Raw genomic sequence first — 10,015 nt, 5'->3', positions numbered from 1 at the left:
TAATCTCTTCTGTTGTCCCTCTCCTCTTAGTGCCCTCCTTGCTATCTTTCTCCCTCTTCTTCCTTTCTGCCCCAGAACAAACCATTCCGGCACTCCCTGTTAATTAAAAGGGAGATTGGCAGGTGTTAAATTGGAGCATCAAAGCCATTAACACTTGCTTGGGAGTTTTCTCCAGGATATAATTATAGCGTCTTTAAAAAAAAAGACTCTTTTGGAGGGTAGGTGGGCAGGGTCTGAAGCATTCTTAAATCAGGCCTAGTACTCTTTATTACATTTCTTATCCCTACACCCTGGAGCCCTTGACTTTGTTATATGCTTACCCTTCCTATCCGAGTTGATCTATACATAGAGCTTGGTGCTAAAGTGGAGGGAAAAAAATTGAATGATCTTTTAATTAAATTTTTTTTTTGTCAGGTTGGCATGGGTAGGGGTGTGGTCCAGATGCATGGGATGAGGAAGCCCCCTTTGGCAATGTAGATTGGTAACTTATTTAGTTTTAGTTTGGGCCAGTGAGCAGTTAGTTATGTGACTTGCCCAGGGTCCATAATTGTAGGTGTCAGAGATGAGTCTTGGACCCAAGCCATCCTAACTTAGAGGCCAGTAGACATATTTCTAACATCCATATTCCAGTTATGTTTAATTATATAGACACAAAAGGTGTGTGTATTATTTGTCAGTTCAACTCAGCAAATCTTGCCGTGTGCCTCTACTCATAGCTGGTGAGAGTTAAGGAAGATATAGAATTTAGGTAAAAAAAAATCAGGGCTTGATATTTTGTTTTGTTGTGGTTATCTGGACTTAAGAAATGATAGTTAAAATGTTTTATTGGAAATTAAATTTAAAAGTGTGTTGTATGTTCTTGGAGAGCTGGTTTAAGCATTTACTACCACATCCCTATAATAGTGTAATCCCTGTGCCAGAAGTTTCCTTTAGTAGAAGATCCCTCAGACATGGAGTATGTCACATCTTATATCTCTAGTCTCTAGTAGCTAGGTATTGCAGTGGATAGAGTGCCAGGAGTCAGAAAGACTCATCTTTCTGAATTCAAATCTGTTGTCAAAGATGCTGGAGTGGTTTGCCATTTTGTTATCCAGCTCATTTTACAGATGAGGAAACTGAGGCAAACAGATTAAGTGACTTGCTCAGGGTCACACAGCTAGGACATGTCTGAAGCTAGATTTGAACTCAGATCTTCCTGACCCCAGGACCAGCCCTCTATTTCCTGAGCCTCTGGAGTCCCTTCCAACTTTGAGATCTTAAATTCTATGTATGAAATCAGTAGGGCTCTTGTCAGAGCTTGTAGATACTAACCATACTGTTTTCTCAGGAATTAGTTCTTCATTGCTTCAAAGTGATTGTTAACTCTCAGCAGTTGGTGCTCATTATTACCTCAGAGAATGAGCTTTCTAACAAGACCTACAGGGGAAGGATATTGCAAAGTGTGTCTTTTCTGAGTATCATACAATTCTTTCTTTTTAAAAAATATATTTATATATTTTATTAAATATTTCCCAATTACATGTAATTTTTTTTAACATTCATTTAGAAAAATTTGAATTCCAAATTCTCTCTCTTTGTCAAGCCCTTCCCCTGGCCCTTCCCCCACCTCTTGAGAAGGCAGGCAATATAATGTTGATTATACATGTGAAGTCATGCAAAACATATTTCCATATTAGCCATGTTGCAAAAGAAAACAGACAAAAACTCAAGAAAAATAAAGTGAAAAAAAGTATGCTTCCATCTGCACTCAGAGTTCACCAGTTCTCTCTCTGGGTCCTTTGGAATTGTCTTTGATGATTATCTTGGTCAGAGTAGCTAAGTCTTTCACAGTTGATGATCTTTAGAATATTGCTGTTACCGTGTATAATGTTCTCCTGGTTCTGTTCACTTCACTTTGCATTAGTTCATGTAAGTCTTTCTAGGTTTTTCTGAAACTATCCTGTTAGTCATTTCTTAAGCACAATAATATTCCATCATAAGCATATGCCAAAACTTGTTTGGCCATTCCTGAATTGATGGCATCCTTTCAATTTCCAATTCTTTGCCACCACAAAAAGAGGTGCTATAAATATTTTTCTACAAATAGCTCATTTTCCTTCTTCTTTGAACTCTTTAAGATACAGACCCTGTAGTGGTATTGCTGGGTCAAATGGTATGCATAGTTTTATAGCCCTTTGGGTGTATCTCCAAATTGTTCTGCAGAATGGTTGAACTAACTCACAGTTCCACCAGTAGTGCGTTAGTGTCCTAGTTTTTCCACATTCTCTCCAACATTTGTCATTTTCCTCTTCTGTCATGTTAGCCAATCTGATAGGTGTGAGGTGGTATCTCAGAGATATTTTAATTTGCAAGTACAGTACGTTTCTAATTCTAATGCACCTCCATAGCATTTCTTCTGGCCCCTGCCTTGCAAGGATTTGGCCAGGACCAGAGGAACCATCTCCTTAGGCAGCTAAATGGCATAGTAGATAGATGGGCCTGGAGGTAGGAAGACCTGAGTTCAAATCCAGCCTCAGATACTTGTTAGCTGTGTGACACTGGACAATTCACTAATGGGAATAATAACAGCACCTATCCAACCTCTCTCTCTAATTCCATGTTAACTCATGGTGCCTTATTCCCTCTTGGGTAGCACTTTGCATGAGGTTTAGATGTTGGAAAGGAGCACTCTACTCATTCTTTCCCAAGTTGTCTTTTGGTCTCCATGCTTCCCTCTTGGCAGCTGGGTCAGCTTTTTAAAACTACCTGGAACTGTTTCTTGTCTCTAAGAGAGTAAGAATGAACTTTCTGGGAGTGCCCTCCAGTTGAGGGAGATAAAAATTTGTAATCTGGAGTATATTGCTGGTGGTTTGCATTCCAGTAGGGAGATAAGGCACTGAGATAGATATAATACACAATATTACATGGTAAGTATATTAAAGATAGGCCAAACCTGGTCCTATATAAGGTCTAAGGGATATGAAAATTACTGATAGGAAAATCAGGGAAGGCTTCATGTAGGAAATGATATTTGAGTTGGATTTTTAAAGGATTTATATGAATTCAGTAGGTGAAGACCATTCCAGACATAGAGAAGAGCATGATCAAAGGCTATGAGTCAGGAAAGTGGAGGAAATGTTTGATATACAGAGAATGCTCTAGATTTATTGATCTATAAAGGACAAGAGTAGCATGAAACCATGCTGGAAAGAGCATAATAGCATCAGATAGTGGAGGGCTATGAATGCTAGGCAAAGTAGTTTAAATTTTACTTGGCAGGAAATATAGCAGGTATTGAAATTGGTTGTTTTTTTAAAAATTATTATTTATTTAATATTTTGTTTTCAGCATTGATTTCCACAAGATTATGAATTACAAATTTTCTCCCCATTTCTACCTTCCCCCCACTCCAAGATGACATTTATTTTGGTTGCTCTGTTCCCCAGTCAGCCTTCCCTTCTGTCACCCCACTCCCCCCCATCCCCTTTTCCCTTACTTTCTTGTAGGGCAAGATAGATTTCTATGCCCCATTGCCTGTATATCTTATTTACTAATTGCATGTTATTTACTAGTTGCATGTAAAAACTCTTTTTTTTGAACATCTGCTTTAAAAACTTTGAGTTCCAAATTCTCTCCCCTCTTCCCTCCCCATCCACCCTCCCTAAGAAGGCAAGCAATTCAACCTAGGTCACGTATGTATCATTATGTAAAACCCTTCCACAATACTCATGTCGTGAAAGACTAACTATATTTTGCTCCCTCCTATCCAGTCCCCCTTTATTCAGTTTTCTCCCTTGACCCTGTCCCTTTTCAAAAGTGTTTGCTTTTGATTACCACCTCCCCTTATCTGCCCTCCTTTCTATTCCCCCCCTTTTTATCCCCTTCCTCCTCTTTCCTGTGGGGTAAGATACCCAACTGAGTGTGTATGTTATTCCTTCCTCAAGTGAGATCCGATGAGAGCAAGATTCACTCATTCCCCCTTGCCTGCCCCCTCTTCCCTTCCAATGAACTGCTTTTTCTTGCCACTTTTATGTAAGATGATTTACCCCATTCTATCTCTCCCTTCCTTCCTCTCTCAATATATTCCTCTCTCACTCCTTAAAGTTCATTTTTTAAGATATCATCCCTTCATATTAAACTCACCCTGTGCCCTCTGTCTATATGTGTGTATATATATATATATATGTAAATTCCCTTCAGCTACCCTCATACTGAGGTCTCATGAATTACACACATCATCTTTCCAGGTAGCAATGTAAACAAAACAGTTCAACTTTCAGAAGTCCCTTATGATTTCTCTTTCTTGTTCACCTTTTCAATGCTTCTCTTGATTCTTGTGTTTGAAAGTCAAATTTTCTATTGAGCTCTGGTCTTTTCACTGAGAAAGCTTGAAAGTCTTCTATTTTATTGAAAATCCATATTTTGCCTTGGAGCATGATACTCAGTTTTGCTGGGTAGGTGATTCTTGGTTTTAATCCTAACTCCATTGACTTCTGGAATATCATATTCCTAGCCCTTTGATCCTTTAATGTGGAAACTGCTAGATCTTGTGTTATCCTGATTGTGTTTCCACAATACTCCAATTGTTTCTTTCTGAATGCTTGCAGTATTTTCTCCTTGATCTGGGAGCTCTAGAATTTAGTGACAATATTCCTAGGAGTTTTCTTTTTGGGATCTTTTCCAGGAGGCAATCAATGGATTCTTTCGATGTCTATTTTACACTCTGGCTCTAGAATATGAGGGCAGTTCTCCTTGATAATTTCTTGGAAGATGATATCTAGGCTCTTTTTTTGATCATGGCTTTCAGGTAGTCCAATAATTTTTAAATCATCTCTCCTGGATCTGTTTTCCAGGTTAGTGGTTTTTTCAAAGAGATAGTTCACATTGTCTTCCATTTTTTTGTTCTTTTGGTTCTGTTTTATAATATCTTGATTTCTCATAAAGTCACTAGCTTCCACTTACTCCAATCTAATTTTTAAGGCAGTATTTTCTTCAGTGGTCTTTTGGATCTCTTTTTCCATTTGTCTAATTCTGCCTTTCAAGGCATTCTTCTCCTCATTGGCTTTTTGGGGCTCTTTTGCCATTTGAGTTAGTCTATTTTTAAGGTGTTACTTTCTTCAGTATTTTTTTGGGTCTCCTTTAGCAAGTGATTGACTTGTTTTTCAAGTTTTCTCACATCACTCTCATTTCTCTTCCCAATTTTTCCTCTACTTCTCTTACTTGCTTTTCCAAATCCTTTTTGAGCTTTTCCATGGCCTGAGACCAATTCGTATTTATCTTGGAGGCTTTTGATGTAGGCTCGTTGACTTTGTTGACTTCTTCTGGCTGTATATTTTCATCTTCTTTGTTACTAAAAAAAAGATTCCAAAGTCTGAGTCTGAATCTGAGACCATTTTAGCTGCCTGGCCATGTTCCCAGACAACTACTTGACCCTTGAGCTTTTTGTTGGGGTACTACTGCTTGTAGAGTAGAGAATACTTTGTCCCAAGCTTGAGGGGCTGTGCTGCTATTTTCAGAGCTACTTCTACACAGCAAGCTCTACCACGCCAGCGCTCCTTCTACCCCAAGAACTGCCAACCAGGATTGCGGCCCAGATCCAGATAGGGCAAAGCAGGCTTTGCACTCCTGCTCTGATCTGCCTCTTAATTACTCCCACCAGGTGGGCCTGGGGCCAGAAGCAACTGCAGCTGTAGCTCTGGAAATAGCCTCAGAACTGTACCACCTCTGTTGCCACTGGGGTGGTGGCTGACCATGAACTCCTTTCACTCTGTCCCAAAAGCTTTTCCCACTAACCTTCTCTGTTGTCTTTGGCATTTGTGGGTTGAGAAGTCTGGTTAACTGCCACAGCTCACTGATTCAGGGTGCTACGCCTGTTCCACCCGGCTTGCAGTCTGGTTGGTCCTGGCGCAGCCCACACTGGGCTGTGCTCTGCTCTGCTCCCAGCTCCGTGAGATAGACCCTTCCCAGTGACCATCCAGGCTGACCTGGGCTGGAGCCCTGCTTCCCTTTGCTATTTCATGGGTTCTGAAGCTCTAGAATTTGTTCAGAGCCATTTTTATAGGTTTTTGGAGAGACCTGGGGGGAGCTGCAAGTCCCTGCTTTCCAGTCACCATCTTGGCTCTTCCCCCGGTTGTTTTTTTTTTTTTTAATCTATGTGCAAGAAATGCTACTTTTACAACAGGAAGAAGGATGGATTAGGAAGAAATGGAGGTGGAGAGATTGTTCTTGCAATAGACCAGGTGGGTGGTCGTAGTGAAAGTAGAATGTGAGAAATATGGAGGAAGAAGTTACAGGACTTGTTGACTGCATATATGTGAGAAGCAAGGGAAATGGGAATGTGAAAGTAAAACTAAATTTTATAAGATATAAGAATAAGTCATTGGTGCTACCATTGATAGAAATATTATAACTCAGAAGGAAGAAAAGATTTGAAAGAGAAAGATTAAGCTTGGCTTTAGACACATTAATTTTGAGGTGCTATTGGGACTAGAGGTATGTCCTGAAGGCAATTGGAGATTCAGATCTAAAAGAGGCATATGATGCATAAAAAATTTGAGAGATGGTTTTTGGGTAATTAGTCACTTTATTAATCATACTAGCAATAATTAATAAAAAGGGTTAGTGGCACTCTCAAATGCCAAAGATCCCTCATGGAATCTACTTAATGCTTATATGCCCTTGGAAGAATGGGTGTTCCTGAGGGTGGCAATGAGAGAATGGATATTAATGAGAGACAGACCTATTCTAATGAGGGGCAGGGAGACATGACTGATTATGTCACTCATGGACAAAGGAGATTTTCTGAAGCCATACCACCCTCATCTGGCAATCTAGCCTGCCTGAGTGGAGCACAATGGTCCAGAATTCACCTTAGAATAAATTTTTTGAAAGGTTCTCTAGTTGGGTGGGCAACAATTCCAAGATTTCATTTCATGATTTGCCCTTCCCTTTAGAGACTAAGCTTTGATCTAATCTCCAAATGAGAAGGGGAAAAATCCAGGGTCTCCCCAACATTAACAATTAGTTATTTAATAATCATTTCTCTCAGGCAGGAGGGATATTTGAAAAATAAAGGAGTCTAACTAGATGACCTGTGAGGTTCCTTTCAACTCTAAATCAATGATTTTATGATCCTTTTAAGTATAGATTTAAGAATCATTTATATTGGCATTATACTTGAAGTGGGAGTGGATTAAATTGCCAAAGGAGAGGCTATACAGACAAAAAAGGAAAAAAGCCAAGGATGGACCCTTACTTTCCAAACTTTAAATCTCTCCTTTCACTTCTATACATTCTTAGGTTTGGTGTAAGGTAATTTGGAAATAAATGTGTAGCACAGATTAGATTGGAGTATAGCATGGAGTAATACATGGAAAATATCTAGAGATAGTGCTGAAAGGATGTCATCCCATTGAGTTTTTGATTACCTCCTTAGACAACTTCTGGGGCCATGTGTGGCTCAGCACTGAAGGACTTTGCACTTTGGGGTATTGTGGCAAACCCTGGGATCCTTATTTTTCCCTGTCCTCAGCCTGTGGGTCATAGGCAGGCTGCAGAGAGGACTGTCACCTAAATAGGAATAGCCATCTATTCAGAAGACTCTAAAAGGGGTAACTCTGCTCTCTGGAACTTTCTTTTCCTTCCTCTCTCTGGAGCATGTACCATGTAAGACTCCCTGTCTGGAATTTCCTAAGAAGAATGGCAAGTACTCTTTCTGACCTTCACAGAAGCTGTGAACTATTTACATAGCATTCAGGCCCATGTGTTCTTAGGTGAGCTTGAGTCTAGATTTTAGTTCCTGACAGCCTTTTCTCTTTTGTGTTTCTTTCTCTGAATCATAGGTGACCAGTGATCTGCAGATGGACATTTTTAACCTTGAAGGTGACTTTGTGAGTTTGAAAAGTTGAGAGCTGCCTAGATCTCTCCCTTGTTGCCAGATGGACTCTAGGAGATGTACCTTGCATCCATGACAGTACTTTGTAGAGGAGAAGATGGCTACTAACCAAAGGATGAGCCCAATCCCTGGCGTGTCTGTTTAGAGAATAATAGGCCTTGAAGGAGACAGTGCAGAGTCAAGGTTAAAGATGAAATACCCATTTAGCAGTTTTGAAAGTTCTTTCAGCATGTCCTCGTATGGCATGGTCTTGAGTTTCTTCACTATCCTGATCACCCTCCTCTGGATGGTCTTCAGATAATCAATTTCCTTATTAAAATATGGTGCTTAGAATAAAATGTAATACTTCTGATGTGATTTAATCAGTCAGAGTAGTGATGTTTCTCTCTTTCTCTCAGAGGCAATTGGGGTTAAGTGACTTGCTCAGGGTCACACAGCTAGTAAGTGTGTGAAGCTTCATTTGAACTCAAATCCTCTTGACTCCAAAGTGTCCATACCCTATCCACTGTGACACCTAGCTGCTCTGGAAGTGATATCTTACAGGTAGCTAGTTAATGCAGTGGATAGAGCACTGGACCTGGAGTCAGGAGGACCTGAGTTCAAATGAAGCCTCACATACTAGGTGTGTGGCCCTGGACAAGTCACTTAACCTTTGTCTGCCTCAGTTTCCTCATTTGTAAAATGGTGATGATAATAACAGCACCTACCTCTCAGGGTTGTTGTGAAGATAAAATGATATAGTATTTGTAAAGTTCTTTGGAAACCTTAAAGTGCCATATGAATGCTAACTATTGTTATTATTTTAATATGGCATTAGCTTTTTTGGCTGCCATATCACACTGTGGACCCATATTAAGTTTATAGTTCATTACAATCCTCAGATTTTTTTTCCTCAGATGAATAGTGGTCTAACCATGCCCCTTCTATCTCATATTTGTGAAGGTAATTTTTTTGAACCCAAGTATAAGATTACATTTGGCCTTGTTAAATTTCATCTTAGTAAATTAAAGCAAGTATTATTAAATTTTAGTCTGCAGGATCCCTTTGGGTGCTGATTCTATCAGTCAACATATTCCTCCAATTTTTGTGTCATCTTGCAAATTTGTTATCAAAACTAACCTTATGGAGGGAGTGTGATCAAAAGTAATCAATTCGATTTAACAAGGCTAAGGGATTAATAAGAATGATTTAGTTAATTCAGCAAGCATTTATTATGCCTTATCTTTATTTACCAGGAATTGTGCTAGTCTGGAAAAATGACAAAAGCCTCAATAATAAAAGGAAGAGGGCCTTTGTTCTAGCTTTGAAGATATTTTCCTATACAAGGTCTGATCATCCCCACTGACACCTATTTTGATTTTTGATTATTTCTTGAAAATTGAAAGAGTACCCTTTTCCTGGATTTGTGGCTATTATAGATATGAAAAGAAGCCTTGAATTTGGCCTTCAAAAGGGAGCAGCTAAATGGAGAATTTTAAGAAAGCTGCAAATTAAAGCAGTTCTGAGATTTCATCTCATATCATGCAACTGTAAAAAGATGACAAAAAGAGGAATAGTCAATATTAGAAGGATTGTGGGAAGATAGGCACATGCACACTAATGTACTTGGTGGAGCTGTGAATTAGTTTAGCTTCTGGATATTAATTTGAAAGTATGCAAATAGCATAGTTATACTGTCAATATTCTTTGACCCATCAATCACATTACAGGATACATACTCCAAAGAAAACAAAGGCAGAAGCAAAGGTTCTTGCACAGCAAAATATTCACAGTAGCACTCTTTGTGGTAGCAACAAAATGGAAACAAAGCCTGTTGATTGGAGGTTGGCTGAAAAAAACTGTGGTGTATGAATGTAAGGGAGTATTACTAAGCAATAAGACGTGACAAAAAGGCTGCATGAAGCGATGCAGGCAGAGTGAAATAAGAACCCAAAGATCAGCATACACAACAATTATGGCAATATAAATTAAAAGATCACTTAACAGAAATTGACTCTGAGTAACTGAAAAACCAATGAAGGATCCTAAGAACAGATAATTAAACTTACTTCCCCTTTTATAGTGGAGAGGAGAGGGATTACTTATAAAGAATTTGTATATTTGGGTAGTTGCTGTTACAATGTTGGATTTTTTTTTTTTTGC

This window comes from Trichosurus vulpecula, chromosome 8 (assembly GCF_011100635.1).
Source record: "Trichosurus vulpecula isolate mTriVul1 chromosome 8, mTriVul1.pri, whole genome shotgun sequence".
NCBI classification, from domain to species: Eukaryota; Metazoa; Chordata; class Mammalia; order Diprotodontia; family Phalangeridae; genus Trichosurus; species Trichosurus vulpecula.
Note: the sequence above shows the minus strand (reverse complement) of the source record.